Source organism: Drosophila kikkawai, chromosome 3R (genome assembly GCF_030179895.1).
Source record: "Drosophila kikkawai strain 14028-0561.14 chromosome 3R, DkikHiC1v2, whole genome shotgun sequence".
In the NCBI taxonomy this organism is placed as follows: Eukaryota; Metazoa; Arthropoda; class Insecta; order Diptera; family Drosophilidae; genus Drosophila; species Drosophila kikkawai.
In genome coordinates this window covers 33,797,747-33,816,550 of record NC_091731.1, presented here as the reverse complement: position 1 = coordinate 33,816,550, position 18,804 = coordinate 33,797,747, and the positions used below count along the sequence as shown (strand labels likewise).

The window sequence follows — 18,804 nt, the reverse complement described above, 5'->3', positions numbered from 1 at the left end:
TGAGTTTCCCTCTGCTGAAGTTTAAACCAAGGAGTCAAACCGCACGGAGATCAAGGGGAATCTGGGTGGCAGGATTTGGTATTGGTTCGGGGACTTACAACCGTCCAACATCAATCAAAACAGGCGACGAGCGACGCGATGATGATGCGATTTGCACTAACGATGCAATGCGAAATAGCAATTCCTATATGGGATAACACTCCTCCTTGTAATCCACACATGTGTGACAAGAAGTCATTTGAAATTGGTTGAAATTTAAAGTAGTTTGCCGCTCATGCACGCGTTCATCCTGCCTTGTGAACCCTTTGGGATTTCCCTGCCGCATGGAGTCCTTTGAATAATGATGATGATGTCGTCGTCGTCGTCCTCGTTGCGGGCTTTTCATCCGCCTTCTTGGTGGAAATTTGCATGTGAATTTCAAATTTGGGAGTGAGATTGAAACGCGGAATTTGGCATGTGGAATGCGCCATGTAATTTACACGTCTGACAAAGTATCGATGCCATAGCCGATGACACGGCACCCGCCGTCGTCCTGAGTTTTCCGATCCCTTTTTTTCCTCGAACGGCGGCGTCATCGTCTCACACACATGACACAAATCGCCGCAAATCGTTTTTTACAGCACAACAAAAGGGTATAAGACACTCGGAAAATAAATTAGAAAGTTGGGAATTTAAGGAAATTTAAGGAGAAAAATTAGTTTTGTTTAGGAAATATATTATAAAGATTTTATAGGGATTTATTTTTAAAGAAATTTATTAGTAAATATTTGTATATATCAGTTAAGGGCTTAAAATATTTTACAGAAATATATTTAGTTAAATTTTAAGACTTTGGAATATTAAAAAACATTTTTAAAATATATTTCACAAACACCTTAATGATTTTAAATATCAAGAGTTTGAATAAAATCCTAAAAAAAATTCGTAAAAAAATAACTCACTTCGCAAAGCACTAAATTTAAATTTAAAAAATTTTAAACTTCAAGCAAACCCTTCTTTCAAAGACTTAAAAAAAGGAAACCGTTTTGGAGTGCTACCCCACACACACCCTTAGCAGGAACCCCAGCCCCTCGTAATGTGTGCGTTTTCACGCCGTTGAGGAGGAGGCGGGGGGTGTGGCCAAGCTCAGGGGCGGGGTGCAAAAAAATATCCCGCGGCGCTTTCGCTACACATCCTCAATCCACACACAACACAATGTGTGAAAGTTTTTTTCTGTCTCGCAGCCGGGAAAATAAAAAACGAAGCTCCGCATGTGTCAGCCACAGGCTCAAGGGTTCCTCTCCTAAAAAAAAAAGGAAAGAAAGGAACCCCCATTGGGGGCTGTTGTGTCTGCAACTGTTTAGTAGTTTTTAATGTTGTTTCGCTCCCCGAGGCTTCTTGTACTCTACTTCGAAATTAATTTTAACCACAGAAATGGCAACATTTCGAAGATTAATGATTTGTTTTCGGCCTCCGCACGCAATCGAAATTTGATATGTTTTTTTTTTTGTATATTCTTTATTGGTTCCAAGTAGAGATTATTCATTTCGGTGTTAACATAATTCATTAATAATTTTTATGACCGCTTGTCAAAGAAGAACAGCAAGTGGTGAAAGTCAAAAACAATCAAGCTGAGAGGTACAGTTGAGTACAAAAAGTGACGAAGGGGGCCATGCAAATGGCTTACAGGGTCTTTCTTCTTTCATCATTTCCCTTTGGCCGAGACTGGAGCACAGCCCATTCGGGCCAATCGAAGCAGAAATACCTCAAAACGTGTGCCACACATGTCAAACAGGGCCAATGTCAGTCTGCGCGGTACCAGATAGTAGTCCTCCTTCTCCCGGAGGCCAAACCCTTTAATGAAACGACGTGCGGTTGCCGCAGAAACCGGGCAAAGGACAAAAGCGGGAGAAATAAATGAAAAAAATTGGGCCTATCAATGGGGAATATAAGGATTAAGGGATACCTACTAAATTGTATTATATAATTCATATTTTATGTAATAATGTTAAGGATATAACCTAAGGTATTGCTATTTAACTGTTCTATTGTTAAAATTAAATATTTATACAAATTTCTTCGTTTAATTTTACCAAAATAGACTTTCAACAATCTAAAAAGCTTAACAATTAAATTGTTAAATAAACCTTTGAAAACCCCATCGCCTGCTTAAAACTAACCCATCCCTTGCCTAAAATCCCAGGGTATTTGCGAAAAAAAAAAACAAATTTTGCAAACTTTAAAGTAAACAATACGAGGGCAGCATCGCCACACAACCCCTTTCATTGCGGGCAACCTTTTATCCTACCCTCGGGCCAGCGGCTCTGCAATGCGTTTGACAAAATGACATCCCAGCGCGGAGACCAGGAGCTTCAAAAGGAGTGGGATCCTGGCAGGAATCAGGACAACAATCAGGCCCATTGAGCCGTGGCTGGTGTTTGGCGACCAGAGACCGGCGACGTCGCCTGCGTGCTTTACGCTTTATTGGTTCCATTTGGCATGTGAAGAGCATCCCGTGGCCCTCATCCTACTCCTTCTCCATCTGGGCTAATTTGCAAATAATATGCATGTGTGTCTTCCAGCGAGTGCGTGGCCATGGCATGTAAATTTTCCACAGAAAAAAAAGGGGACGCTCGAAAAAGGGGTTCCCCCAGCCTTCGCTATTTGTTCGCTTTGGCGGTTTCCGCCATCAAAATTGGAAATTAGATTTGGAAATCCTTTCACCCAGCGTCTCTCTTTCTTTTATTTCGTATTTACTTTGGCAAATTAAGGTCGCAATTTTGCGCATTTCACTCAGTTTTGTTTGCCTATCTTGGCCGCGGCCTTTGAAGATTCTGCTTTCAGCTCACGTGGCCACGTTGACTGAATCCTTGTGGTCCTTCTATTTGCGGCCTCTTAAGGCGAACGGTAAACATGTTGCCAAATTTTATTTGTTGTGCAAATCTTTGATTTTTCAAGCGGTTTATCTCTGGCGGACTCTTATCGTGATGGCATTGACAAATCAACTTCTGGGATATCCTTTTGCTGGTTCTAAACCGCCTGAGGAAGCTTTTAGTGGCCTTAAGATTGCAGTGAAAATAATTTTTATACATTTTATGGATTTTAAATAATATTTCAGGATAAATATAAAGAATTGCGATTTAAAATCTCTTGAAAATGCTCATAAAAGTATGCAATAAAACATTCTAAGTCAAAATATAGCCTATTTATTGGCACTTTTTTAAAAAAGAAATTGCAAACTATGGCAATTTTAGAAACAATTTCAAGTATAATAAATTTAAAGAAAGAAAACAAACCCCTTTTTAAATACATTTTTAATTTAAATTCTTTAATTTCCATAATATTACCAAAACAGATCAGAATATTAGTAATGTTAACTTTTTTAACTTGGTTAAAAGTCTAAATTATATCTAATAATAACATACATATTTAAAATAAATAATATTCACTGCTTATTTATTTTATTACATTTATTTCCCATTTCTGCCTCTGTATATTCCAAATAAAACTTGTTTATCGTTCACCAATTGAATTAGATTGAATCCCATTTCCCTGAAATGGCTGCCACAAAAGTGTGTCCACTTCTGACAGAAGCGAAACGAAAACAGAAACTTTTCCATTATGCAAATGGCAGCTGGCGATAAGGATTCCAGCAGGTAAGACGCTGCTCAACAATTGATTATGATTATGATTGAGCGGCGTGGTCTCGCGCAAAAAGTCAATAACAATAACATTATGCAGATGCAGATACAGATACAGTTTGCCACAAAAGGCGACTGAATACAATGGACCGGGGGGAATATATATATCCCCCACAGCTACTACTGTAAGCACTTAAAATTAATGGAAATGTGTAGCCAATGCCATACACACACACAAATAAAATTTAAATAAAATTCAACTCCCCTCGACTCTCTGTCGAAGCGTAAAATATTATGTCATTATCAAGAAGGGAACGCAATAAATTTCTCTGGCCTCGCGCGTTAGTCAAATTTCAATGCAGCAGGCCGGAAGGAAAAAGAATCCTGAATTTACAATTAGCCTCGAACGGGAGTCCTCGAGGTCGTGTCGCCATGGTGTGTGCCAATTGATAAAGCTCAAGAGCAGCGCCTGCCCTCAGCCAGTGTCCTGTGGCGTTTTTCCTTTGTGCGTTTTTTATTCTTTCGTTGGTTATTCCACCTCGCAGGTCACTGACGAGTGCCACTCAAAGGCAGGACTTTCAAGGGAAGTTCACTGAGGAAAATACTAAGCTTAGACTTAATTATTAAACATTTAATTTGAATTTTTAAAGGAAGAAACCTTACAAAACTTTTAAGAAGATCCTTTAAATTTATTTCAATTTAAATTTCAATTTAAATCTTTATTTTTCCGAGTGTATAGCTGAGACCACCGCGGTGTTGTCATTTAAAATCTGTAGGAATATCGGCATGCATTGCGTCTCAGGATTCTAATTACGTGCAGGACACCTTCAAGGAGGCTACTCAAGAGCCCTGCTGGTGACATCCGTCCGCCACGGTTGCCTTGGTTGCCCTTTTTGGCCAGCTTCTTGGCTTCCATACCCCATATCCTGGGCAACCTTCAAGGAGAAGTCTCTTCGAGTCATTAAGCCGCTGTAATTGCCAAACCCACCATATCGGACCCACTGGCTCAATAACCATAAATATGCGAAGCGAGATAAACTAAACCAAACCCCCTGCAGTTTTTATTGCCCTGGCGACTTTCACTTGATTTGCTTGTGTCAAAAGTTTTGGGCCACTTCACAAAACCCGGAATGAGATTGTTTATGGTTTATGCCATACTATACTATATATATATAAGTAGTAGACCCGCCCGATGGCCGCTCATTTCCGTTGAATTTCGAAAGGAAAACTAAGGAAATGACATTTTTCTACGGCGACAATTTCACCAAACTGACATATATCACCTCGAATGTGAAAGATTTCCTTCCACAGGACCCCCACATATCCGCCTTTGGTTTTTCCCCTTGACTGGCCCTCGCAAAAAATCCTGGGATAAGTCGATTATGTGCGGAAATGAAAACCCATAAAAATCCTTTCCTACGGTGATTAGTTAACATATTTTTATTTTTTCCTCGTCGTCGGGGCGCCAGTCAAAGGAAGGGAGAGCAAGAGCGGAGCTCACAAGGGGAAGCAATTATTTATGAGAAATATTATTTATTATTTATTACATGTTGTCGGTGAGTTCCTTTCTGAGAGTGTCCTTTTTGGAAATTTGCTGCCTCAACCTGAGGTTGAGGTCCATTAAATTTTCCCTGCTCGGTCATTTATGAGCTATGCATATGAAAAGAAGGGTCGTAGTCGTTGTCCTTAGATTGGTTTGTTAACATTCACAGGATACTTACATGTGTGCTTTACCCAAAAGGAAACCATTTTCCTTGCTTAAATTTTCTTAAGAAATATTTAAAGTGTGTTGATTTTTACCATCATTTAGGTTCGATCCTCGAAAGACCCTGATTTAATTAAAGAAGAAAGAAAAACTTCATTATGCCATGGCCATTAAAAACAAATTTATCCAATTTAACTCTCAAGTGGGAAAGCACAACAGGGAAAATGAAAATTTTCCGCCACCGATTCCGAGCCAATTTACCGCATAAAAGTGGAATAATTTAAAAATTAGAGAAGTTGGAAAAAAAAGTATATCAATTACGTGGCAATTTGCATAAGTTGGCAGCGGACAAATTGGCTTTCCCTGAGAAAAGAAAAAAATCTAAATAAAAAATGAAGAAGCACCCAAAATGGAACCGTTGGATGCAACCACATCCTGACAGCGCTGACAAATAATGGGAATCAATCAAAGGACCCTTGCTCCGTGTCGCGTGCTAAAAACTAATCAAAATTCAATTTCGGTGTCCTGTATCTCAGTCTCTCTCTATTAAAATCAAAATTCGCAAATGATGCGCATAATCAACTGAGCAATACACAGAGAGATAGAGAGGGAGAGGTAGAGAGACTTTCCCAGGATCTAGGACCCTTTTTGATGGGTTAATTCGCCATCGTCCTTTTTGGTGACAATTGAAAAATAGCCGCTGCCAAAACATGTTTGCAAACATGTAACCCCCTCCGATTTCCTGATCCTGGCTGCTGCTGCTGTTGTTGTGGCTGCCGGAGCGTATCAATAAATCCATTTAAAATTGCGTGCAGGCCGCGTGTGTCCTTTACTGGATGGAGTGGCCCTGTCATCCGGGCCGCATAATGCAATGGGTATTATGGCTGCTTAGTGCTCGACGCACACCACTTCACTCGGTGATATTGAAAATAAATTGGCAGCGATGGCAAAACAAAAGCGCCAAAAAGACGTCACCAATTGACATCGATCCTGGGTTTCCATTCTCATTTGTTGTTGTTGTTGGCTAATACCAGCAACCCTGCAACCCTCAATTTAAAATGCAAAATCCTAAAAAATCAAAGTAAATCAATTTCAGTTGCAAAAACATTCGCCAGAGCACGTTCTCTCCCTTTCCCTGGTGAATTTTCCCGCTGACTAAGTCAGCCAATAAATCAAATTGCGAATTTTTTACTTTGAGAATATTATGCGCATATGGGAAAATCCATAGAAGAAACTGGGGGGATTCTCGAGGATGCAGGACACTCTCCTTAGCTTCGTTTATTGTAATTTGTGCGAAATCCTTCAAATCCTGCGCATTTATCACAAATATGCTCTCATAAATCAGGACACATGCGTGCAGATGAGCTAACCTCCACCCACTTTCCCCACTTTAAAATGGCCCATAAAACTGAACTTCTCCACGGTTTGCCTTCTAATTTGCACATTTTCACTATTTTCTCACAATTTCCCGCTTTCCCTTACCCTTAACCATTGTTCTCGATTTTTTAATGTGGTTATTTATGCGGCCTGTTTATGATTTTATGTGCTTTCTATGCTAAATAGTTGGCTGACACAAGGTGACGTCATTTATCATGCAGAAGGACTTCCGTTTTGGTGGGCGTGGCAGGAAGCGCTCAGTGAAAGCAGGAAAAACCAAAACACATTTAGATAATTATGAATTATTATTGGGAAGCATTAAGGTTATCGGTTGGAAATTAGCAAATGGTAATTGAGGAAAGCGCACAGTTGATTTGACAGGAAAGAGGTTTTTGATTTTTGGGAATTAGTTTAGGGGTTAGTTTAAGTAATAAGCAGTAATATGTATGCTAAACTTTCCTCTATTTCCTTAAATATTTCCTTGCACTTCACTCCAATCAAATACAAGACAGATTGTGTAAAAGTTCTCCATACTTTCCAATTGAAATTCAGTACAGACTCCCCAGGCCTTTGTGTGCTGTCTGCATTTTCCAAGTGAACTTGTGGCTAATTTGCTTCTAATCTTTCAAGCATCTGAACATCTGAACTTTTGCCAAGAAAGAAATGTCAAGAAAACTTTTAACGAAAGAAGACCATTCCGAACCTCTCTCTCTCTCTCTCTTGAGGCAAAATGCTTTCAATTATTTAGGGAAAAATGCAAAAGTCCATTCGATAGATGGCACATTACACATTACATTCATAGATGTATATTTAGATAAGTATTTACGACTCGCCCGTCATGTTGTCAATAACAATTTGGCAATGACAACCCCTTCGAGCTGGGTGGCTCTAGACGACGCAACAAATCGCTGCAAATTACATTCATAAAATTTTATCACCCAATATCGGAAATGGATTCCTTGTTGTCCGTAGACGAAGACGAGCCAGCAGACTAATGGTGGCCATCGTTGTCGTTGTCGTCTGACCCCGACAAAGGAAGTAGCTCTCCGGATCAAGACACCATCTGCGAGGGAGTCTCTCAAAGTTTCAAAAAGGGTTTCGGTCTCTGAACGGTCATAAGCACTCATAATTTCATTATTATAGAGTGCCAAGTGCATGGAAATGGGCCATTTGTGTGAAATGGAATTTTAAGGTGCCGTGACTAATGCCAAGGAGCTGCGAAAAAGACAGAAAACTGCTCCTAATTACTGGGAATTACTGGGGGCTAATTTAAGGGGTATTCGTCATTGCCAAGGCGATGATATATTTTGGCCAGAGGATTGAAAATGAAATTCTCCGGGGGCGAAAGGCATTCAATCATGCCAACTGTTGCCATCACTCAGGCTCAATCAGTCTAAGTTTCCCGGGGAAACGGAAAAGGGTAAGGGTCGGCTACCAGGTCCTGTAGTTTAGTAATAAATGAAAACGACGGCTTCGGATTACATAACGCCAGAACGCCCTTTCCATGTCCTACGACTCACACCACCACCCCTTCATCTTGGTCAGTCGGTTTGGTCATCCCGAGATGGGATTACGTACGAAAAACCGCAGAAGGGTCCTGAAGATGAGATGCGTGTGTGACCACAAAACGGCTTTTAGGGCTGGCCACAGATTGGTCCTTGGTCCTGGGGCCCCCCGGCAACCAGTTGATTACTGGCAGGCGAATTAATCAGGCATGGAATCGTCATCGTCATCCATTCCGTTGACTTGCACATTTCATTTGCTAATCAAGTGCGTGCTGGGGAGTATCCTTCTAATTGTCAGGGGGGGAGTCTAAGGGGAGGAGGTATAAATATAATCCAGTTTAACTAGAAAGGCTTCTGCAAATTACAACTTTCAATCATTGCAGTTTTAGCCACAAAGAAATCTATCAAAACCATAACCAGCAAGCACTTGAACAGGGTAAAGAGTCTGTGTGGTTTATAGGGTATTCAGAGTATGCCATTTAAGACCTTAAAGAAAAGGAAGAAGCTTAAGAAATAATATATAATATAAGAAATTAAATATAGTTTATTTCTAGTTACTTGGAAAGTATTTTTTAAACTTCCTCCCAAAACTCTATTTTTCAATAATTTCTAAAAGTTTTTTCAAATAATATTTATAAAATTTTCCCCCTAATAAGTACCAACAATTCGACTCATATCACACATCCATTTCCTTCCCCTTTTATTAAGCAACCATAAATTATAGAAATTTGCGACATAAATCAAGGATGAAAGGACCACAAGGAGTCGCATATTGGCAGCATATAAACTTTTCACTTTTCAATATTTGCTCGGACAACATCTTTTGTCTGGCTTTAAGTCCAACTGTGCGTTTGATTTGTGGGCTTGATATGTTTGACATATTGAAGTGGTCAGCCATGAAGAGGGGAGTAGCCTTAGAGAGAGAGCGAAGAGGCGTGTCCAGTCTGTAAGGGAAACTGGCTCAAAGTTAATTGATTAACGACACGAACATAAGTTGGAAAATGGAACATTTTGACAAGGGAAACCATAAGAAAAACTGTTTATCTGTCGGCACATTTCCGTAAGAGAGATTTGTACAAATTTCCACAGTGATTTCCACAGTGATTTGTGGCCATTGTCCAGCTCAAATTGTCCTTGGACATTTTCTTTGTGGCAAATTGATTGGAATTTTACGAGAACCAGTGTACCTGGGTTCCTGTATTTATATAGGGTTTCTCTGGTCAAGCCTTTTGGCGTAAATGTTACTACTATTAAGGGTGGTTACCCTTAGTACTTGCTTCCCCTCTTTGCTGTCATTCAACTATATCCACTTGGACTTATTTATGCTTTTAATAAGCAACATGACATGCTGCAAATGTCAAACCTCGGCTGTCATTCAAATGTATCCTATATCCGGCACAGGATGCGCTTGATTACTTGACATCTACACTGGCCTGGTGGCTAACATGTATTAATGAAGGAAATAAATTTAATTTTGGCAATTAATGCCCTGGCTCAAGGTCCACTGGGGGGGTCCTTGCGCGTCCTGCGGCATCAGATGTCAGCACTCCATGGTACTCACAATCTGTTGGGTTTATGTTTATCATTATTGACTCGTGAATACTAGTTTTCCCCTTGCATTTCGTAATCAAATAACGCATAGTCCTGGGCTCCTTTCACTTTCTCTGCCAGTAAATTTTCGCAAATTGCAATAAAAGGGAAATCGGGAAGCGGGGGTAACGACTTTTCCCCGAGGGTGGACATTGCTTAGTCATCATCCTCATCATTCCCGATGATTGTCAGAGTCGTTGGCGCGCCATTGTCTTGGCCCTGGGGCGGCTTATTGGATTCTTGGAGTGATACTTTGAGGCTCTTAGGAAAGCACTTTCCATTTTCTTACCAGGATCAATCAGGGAAGAAGTATCTGAATTTTCTAAGATATTTTGTACTTATTTTTGAAATAATTAAAAAACTTTAAGAGCCTTTAAATAAAAATCTAACAAAATTAGCAGTACTTAAAAGTGTATCCCTTGACTCCTTGAAATTTAAGAATTTACATATTTTAAACGTGAAAACCCCCTAACTTTCCACTGTGCCAGCTTTTGTTCCTTGGCCACTTCAAAGACCTCAAACCCGTCAGACCACCTTTCTCTTGTCTTTTCAAGGATATGAGGTGTGACATTCCCATTCCACACACACTCACCCCCAATTAGGGAATCAAAAGAGGAAAAAGGAACCTCAAAGGGAAGCGCTGGAAAGTCTGCTAATAACCTGATTAGAGATTAGCTGGAAGCTCGCAGCACTGAGGCTTAATTAAATGCTACCTGGGAAAACTGCGACCAGGGAATTTTCTGCCACACATGTGAAAGTGAAGCCACACAAAAGGCGAAGCAAGAGCAACAATTTCCATTTGCTTTTACGCTGGTTTTTCCCGCTGCCCCGCGGCTGGCCGCACAAAAAAGGATAATGTTTCACTGGTGGTCGGTGGTCGGTGGTCTGGTCCTGCTCATCGCTTGTATCCATTACACTCGACTGGCGATGACCAGGGATCGGAAATGAAGGCTACACAGAGGGGTGACCAAGAGTGATGGCAGCCTGGAAAAACCAGCTAGGTTATAATAGAGAAACTACTTAAATTTCAGCTAGGAAAATGCCAAAAGAGCTGCCTCTAACGATTAGTGGAGTCCATCAATGGCACATCAAACTGTCCGGCAATAACAACAATGGAACCATTCAATCAGCGCGCATAAAAACATAAAGAGATTTTAATTTTTTGATTATGTGTGTGTGCGTGTCCTGCATTTCCCCCGGGGGGGAGAAGAAAACTCTCCTTTGTTGGAAATCGTTAATCAATGAACTCCATGCGTGCAAGGACTCTGCCCTGCTCTGCCCCTCGATTTTCCGGCAAGACGGAAGAGAGAAAGAAAAGACCCTTGGTCAGATCGCTTGTACGCTTTAGCATAATAAAAAAATCAACATCGTTTGGCCGGAAAAACCGGACTTGATTAAATTTCAATGTTGATGTCGTGCCAGGACTTGGACCATAGACAGGACCCTTCTCTAATGCGGCGTAATTTCGATTTAAGTAATTTCCTTCTTTAGCATTCGTGCATGGCCATTGATATGTATAGTAAGTAGTCTGTAGCCCTGCATCTGACGGAAAGGAAAAACCTATCCGATAATTGGAGTCAATCAAGGGAATGGCGTGAGTGGAAAATGGAACTTGATTAGTAACAGTTCAGAGTGTGAGTAGTTCTCTGGCAATTAGGGTACTAGGACCTTAAGACCTTTTTCTGTGCGATGGGTTCATCATTAGGAAGACTTAATTTAGTCCAACTTGATGGGTTTTAGTTTAATTGAACGTGTTCTAGAGTGACACTCTCCAGGGAACAACTTAAAGGGAGCTTACTTAGTGTTTTTTGAACTTGAATATAATTTTTAAATTAATGAAATAAGGATCTAAAGATACATAACAGAAATTTAAGATACTTGAGATACATAATATGTTTTCTAGATTTTAATAAAAAATAAAACCTACCTAAAGGAAGGTAGCTAAATTCATAAATTCAAATAATAAACATCATAAACTCACTTACTTGTATAATGTTTCCCCTTGTTACCTTATATTTATTTGTTTTGAAATGGAATTAAAGAACCCCTTTCTCATGCACATTTTCCCTACCTTTCACCTTCGGTAAACTCAAGTAAAACTCTCTTTCCTTTACATTCAAGTACCCTAAATTGCATATTGTCGAATCCTTGGAAAATGTATTGCCTTATCAAGCATATCCTATATTGTTATATCCCCTTTCCTCGGTGTCTCTCGATAGGAACCTCCTGCTTCCGCTCAATTAAACATTCGAATGCAATTTGAAGAGAATCCTTCTCGCGGCAACAACAAAAGACAAATCATTCCTATTAATTCCGCACTCGTGGAATGTTTCATTACCAGTTACAACCCAGGCAGCACTTTCTGATACTCCACATGTGCCTTTCTTTTGTGAGGATTCGAATTCAGATTCAGATGCTGAGCTGGAGATGGAGTTGGAGTTGGAGTTGGGTGCTCCTGCTTACTTTTAATTTGCGTGCCCTGCCTTATTACGTTCATTCATATGCAAATCGCTGGACTGTAACACACACACAGGCTCAGGCCGTGAAGAGGGAAAAGTCACTGGAGATGGAAATTCGAAAGGGGAGTTTGGAGATGGAAATGGAAAATGGCAGAGGTTGCCTCGCATTGTTCAGCATTCGCTGGGAGCGATTAAAAGAAAACTTGAAGAAGCACTGAAAGAAAAGTTAAAAGAAAAGTTAAATATACAATTTTTAAGATTTTGTTTCAAGAAACACAAAGTAACTTATGTTTTGCTTTTTGACCTTTTCCTTGTCTGCATTTTTTGTTAAAGAAAACCCATTTTTAAAACCTAAAAAATGTACGTTTATTAAATATGTCAAAAATACCTTTCAAAAACCTAATTTCCCAGTGTATTCTTAGCCTTCGAGGGCTCTACAAAAAACATCTTAAAGAAGGTTTCAACTGAAACTGAGGCTGAGCCTCCGGAGCCGGGGGATTTTCACCTCGTAACCCAAAAATTCGCCGGGGTTGTTGGTGTTTGATGTATTCGCCATTGTCTCCCACCCCTGAGCCCGAAAAACGCTTTATGGGGTTGGTCCTGCCATCGAGAAGTACAGTCCTTCGCGTACTTTTGTCCTGTCCCACATCCCATATCCCATATCAAATTTAAACGAATCGCTTCCGCTTAGCGGAGACTGCCCGGAGTTAGGGTTATGGGCATTATAAATTTCCAACATCAGTTCGAAATCCAAATTGTATCGTTTCCATTTCCTCGTTTTCCCATTTCCATGATTATTGTTTTGCATTCGCTTTGTTTGGCGAAACAATTAATGTTATTTGCATAGTTGGTGGGTTGTCGGGATATAAGGACGATGTAAGGTCCGCATGTGGTCCAATTTGGTGGGTTTTGTGTCTGAAGTTTTCCAACCGCCTGCGGCAGACCTTTCTCCTTCCTCGTTAACTGGTCTTTTACGGCTATCAAATTGTATTTGACTTTCCAAATCTGTTGCGATGCGGGGAAAAGAGTGTCTGACTGACAGGCTCAAGAGGTCCTTCGTCTTTTATTTTCCTACAAGTGTTTCCCAATTCACCGCATTATCTCAAGTGCTGCGTGCTAATGTGCAAAAACTGTCCTTCAAGTTTCGCTACATACAAAAAAAAAAAAAGGAGAGTTGGAAAAAACCACTCGAGTCCTTGGGAATCCTGCAAGTGTTTTCCCATACCCTCATGTGTGACATTGCCGCTGCTGTGCTCACCTTATTTATTTATTTCCCAGCGCAAAATGACACGAATTTGTCATCTCGGTACAGTCACGAACGGCTTGTTAAGGCCACCACCACCCCCTGCCCATACCTTCTGACACTCACATATGTCGCTGTTTGCTTAGCCACACCCACCGAAAGAAGGTCCTGTTGAAAGTCCTAGGGCGGTGGTTTGTTTGCTCTGCGCGGCTGAAAAGTTCAATTAGAAAAAAAAAAGTTACGAAATGCTTATAATTAAGTTTTATACGAGAAAGAGTATGCAGATGTGCTGCCCTTTTGTGTAATTGGAATTAAATATTCCTTTGTTACGCGACCTCTGAGGTGCCCCCGGGCTCTGACCTGCAACCTGACACAGTGCCCTATATAAAAAATCATTTAAGCCTAAGGAAAAGTTAAAGTTTTCGACTTGTGGGTAGTTTATAAAGTTTACGTTCTTCAGAGCTAAATTTGAACGATTTTCTCTAATTTGTAATAATTTTTTTCTATACATTTTAAAGCTTAATTTGTAAGAAGAATAATGAAACTATAGGCATACCATATTAGGAATACCAGTGGAAAATTCTATATATTTTCTTTCTAATTTACACTTCCTATATAGAGAATTATAGACCCTTTTAATAGAGAGAATGTAGTTTAATAATCCTAAATCCCCTCCTCCCCAATTCATTAACATCTCCTTCTCCTTAAAATTCTAAATAAAATTATAAAAACGGAAGGAAATCACCAACAGCTGAACGTCTGCTTGATTTTGCAATAATTTGTATTTGTTGTTCTCTGATTTTTCAACAGCTTGTTGCTAATTTTTAATAAATATTGAGCACGCGTGTTGAAGTGCGCGATTTTCTTGGGGGTTGCTTTGCCCTTTGGCCCTATGCAAATTTCCGAAATAATAATTTTCGCATAAAACGAAAGTCATTATGAGGCTCGCCTCACGTGCGCGATTATTGCTCTGGAAAAAGGTACAAGGACGATGATTATTATCGCGACAGTTTTTCCATTATGGAACGATTATGGGGCTGGCATGTGAAGGATCTTGAGTTTTGGTCTCAGTTTATTATTTATGTTTAATTTAGTGGCCACGTGCATGAAATGACTCTATTATTACTGGAACTTGGTACAGTCGTGGGTCTTATACAATTTTTTTTTTTTTGATATTATTTTGCATACTTGTGGGGATTTTAATTAACTTTAAGTGTAGAATGAGCAAGTATTAAAAAAAAAAGAAATACTAGATTTAAGAAGTAAGTGTTACAAGTATAAAAAAAGTTCTAAAACATTTTAAAAGGATATTTTAAAGTTGCCTAGAACTACTAGACAAAGTATGTATTAAAAAAATGTATTGCATTTATGAATTAATTATTTAAAGTAATAAAATATTTTCTACAATATTTTTTAGGTATATTTTTAAGTTGCCTAGAATTATTTATTATTTTTACATTTCTTTAATTTGTATAATGATATTTATTTTTTATTAATAAATAAATACTTGAAATAGTATCATATATTTTAACAACTTTCTATATTCTTCCTTTAACTTTAACTGACATTCTGATATAAAAAAAAGAATATAAAAAAGCAAAAACAAGCTGCTTTCTCTAAGCAGATAGTAGTGCTCATCTCTAAGTAAATAATGTCTAAATCTTAAAGTTTCTGATAAGAATATTATAAAAAGCAATTGGCAAAAATACAATTATTTCTTTATAAACAAATTTCGCTCTTTACATTTTTTTTATATATTTTATTTATATATTTTTTTATATATTTCTTAATATATTTTATTTAAACGTTTTTGTAAATCTTACCAGCTAGTTATTTATATTAATACAAACTTATTTATTTATGTACTCTTAAGAAAAGATTTTAAAGTACCTTAAAAATCCATTATTTAATCTTATTATTATTATTTTTACGATTCCTTCTCCATTGACGTCTTACAATAGGCTGTCCCAAGTGATTCTTTCGAATAGCTCCTGTTAATCCAGACCTGTATAAACGGCTTCTTGTGGAATTATAATCCTCCTACATAAACCGATTTAAGAATTTTAGGATTTATTTCAGAAAACCATAAATAAATACATACCTCAAATAAAATATTTAAAAGACTTGGTGTTGTAGATGGGCTGTCTTTGCTTACTGGAAGATGTTCTGCAGATTCCGAGCTTTTGCAGTTAACTATTCTTCGAAATGGCATACGATTTTGGGATTCCCTGGTGTTGTAGACAGTTTCCTATATAAAAATATGCATATATATCATTTATATATTATTTATTTTAGCTTAAAGTTTAATCTAGACTGCAGTAAATGTTTAGAAATATATATTTCTTAGAATAAAGCTTTACATTATCTTCAAAAATAGCAATTTTGGCAATTTTCTTTCTTCTTTCAAAAATAATTTTAAATTCATTTAAATTTTAAGATAGTCACTTACCCTGGTAGAATCCACTTCCCCTCCATTGAGTAAAAAACACAATCCGCTGAATATAAACAGCATTAGCCCGTGGGAGTAGTAGTGGCTTTTCATTCTGACCGTTTCCCTCGAGCTGCACTTCGGGTTTGATAGGAAAGACTCTGCCTGAAGCTCACTAAGAACGCATATTCCGAGACTGCAGTTCCGATAGTGATGCTCCCTCATTTCCCTAGTCTCAGTGCGCATTTTTCTGCTACATAATGACACTCGGAGTGATAAGAGGAAGTAAAATCGACTCTCTGACATTTGCGTAATTTCTTGCCTCTGCGGACAATCCATTCCATTAACTAATGAAAGCGATCTCCGGATACTTTGCCATTTTTATTTCACATTTATTTGTATATACACTCGCAAATTCCCTCCTCTTTTTTCGCATTTTAATTTCATTGAGTTTATACAACAATTTGGCCCAAATGTTACACGGCTCAACCCTCTGTCAACCCTCCTACCGCCATGCAAAAATAGCAAAAAGGACCCAGGATATGTCCTGTTCTGAGGACGCGTTTAATGGCATGTCAACGTCTGTGTGGCACGTTGGCATTTATTGATACGTCGCTCAGTTAACAAGTCGATAAAGTTTTATAGTTGAGGGTCTCAGCTGCGAAATGGAAATGCAATTGCCAGTGTCATAAAGGGAAAAACAAGGCGGCGAAAAACAAAAGTTAGAAGGAAAACCCACCTGGAAACGAAGGGTTTCCAGTTTGGCTTGGCCATATGGCTAATTTCCTGGTCTGCCTTCTAATTTCCCAATTTGAAAAAACAAACTTTTCACAAAGCCCAGTGCACAATGCAATTATCAAACTGAAAGGCAAAGGCAAACATAAAACTCTTCACTGAAAACTCGACCTCGAGTTCAGGGGGGGTTGCCAGTAAATTGATTAGAGGACTTTTCCCCTTTTTGTACTTTGGCCCCTGGAAAGTAGCTCAAATTGACTTTATAATTGCCAGATGGGCGTGGTCATAACCGAATTACGCCGCCCATTAATGAAAAAAAAAAAAAAAATGGAAAATAAATGCTAGGCTTTTGCGGTGGCCAACGTTTTGATTGACACTTGAATTGATAGGACAGCAGATGTGAAATTACCTTTTGGGGTCTTTAATAAGGTTGTTAAATACCAATCTTATTTATTAATGGGATTTTTATTTTTTTTTAAGCTCTGCAATTTGTACTTATAATTAGATATTGAAAGAGAGAAAAGATATTGCCTAAAAAACAAGGGAATTAATATTTGTCAAACTAAACAGATATCTCATTTTATGTTGCGATATAAGAGTCTGTATTGAGAAACTTGAAGAACTCTACATTATCTACAATTCATCTGATATTTATAAACAAATTTATTCCCCAATTTATCCCTAATATTCCCCAAGACCACCCATCAATTGAAAATCTAAAGCTTGACTTCATTGAGAGGGTTTTCGTGGTAAAAAAAAACCAAACCGGTTATCAAAGATATACTGACCATAACTGATTCCTGAGTAACACTCCGTCTGCCTTTCAATGTCATTCATGTTTGCCAATTTCCATATCTATGTGTATGTGGTTCAAGGTTAAGCAAAAATCGCCAAAAGCCCGATAATGAGCTGCACAAGCATATAAATATATATATAAATATATCTCTGACTGCTCTGGCGCCTCAGAGTCTTGTATCTGCCTTTTTTTCGAGCTTTGCCAGCTGATAAACATCATGAATATTAATGCACGCATATATCATATATCATATAGTAATCACCGTGGGCATTAAATCAAAGCCAGAGTCAGAGACAAGAGTCAGGAGAGTCAAGTTCACTTTCACTGCATGACGCACCGTGAGCCACCGTGCTCTTAACCGTTTTCCACTTGGTTTTTGGCCAATTTTGGCCAGTGGCCCACTGGCGATCGGACACAACACCTGCGCATCGCATACAAATGGCTCGCGCGGATTGGGAGCCTGACTATTTTCGGATATGTATTTTTTCGTAGTTTTTTGTATTCTTTTGATTTTTGGATTTTTTTTTGGAGGAGACCTGATGAATGGCCTGGCATCGATTTTGGCATACGATTTGGATTCATTTTGGGTTTGTGTTTATTTTTTATTGTGTCAACTGGCTTTTGGCAGCCATTGCATCACTTGACCATTTTTATTTTCGGCCACGTTTTCGAGTGCACGCGAATGGCGGGTGAAAGCAAAGTGTGGCAATCAATGACGACATCAACCTGATCGCAGTTTGGACTGCACTAGCGGGTTTGACCAGCTGGCGGAGACGACTGGCCAACAGCGAAACAGCTGATGGTGATGATCACAAAAGCCATCGATCGATAAAGTCTCAATGGATGCACTTGAAGAAAAAATGTATGATTTGATAAAGGAATTGTTTTTAAATTATAAAAAAAAATATGTAAAGCTTAGTTCAAACTGTAAACAGGAAGAAGAGAGCTACATAAAGTATGTAAATTCTTGATTTCAACATCAACAGGCGAATCGATTTAGACATCAGTATGAGTATCAGATCTAAAAGTTCTGGGTTATAATCTAATATGGCAATATTTTTATATATTAATTTATATTTTAGAGCACATATATATTTAAAATATATATTCTATTTTAATTTAAATATTTAAATAATTGTTTAATATAGGTATACAATGAAACTACTATAGTAAAGGAAATATTTTATACTTTAATTCAAAATTAAAAAGAACATAAATAAATAGAAATATAATAAACAGAAAATAACGTTCTTGAAATTGTGATTAAATAATCCGGAAATATTTTAAATAAGCACTTAATATTTTACTGTGGATTGTGGTTAAAGAAATTTAAATTTAATCTTGAA

General features: G+C 38.4%; 1 long non-coding RNA gene across 2 annotated transcripts; it reads right to left on the bottom strand.

The window, feature by feature from the left end:
* Positions 1 to 15,309: 15,309 nt before the first annotated feature.
* Positions 15,310 to 18,213, bottom strand: LOC108085837 (uncharacterized). Of its 2 annotated transcripts, none has more exons than XR_011445234.1 (4): positions 18,104 to 18,213; positions 15,949 to 16,585; positions 15,601 to 15,747; positions 15,310 to 15,539 (listed from the first exon to the last, which is right to left on the bottom strand). It is a non-coding gene; the product is annotated as an uncharacterized lncRNA (long non-coding RNA). The 2 variants fall into 2 exon arrangements; XR_011445233.1 differs by having other exon boundaries at positions 17,451 to 18,209.
* Positions 18,214 to 18,804: the final 591 nt, after the last annotated feature.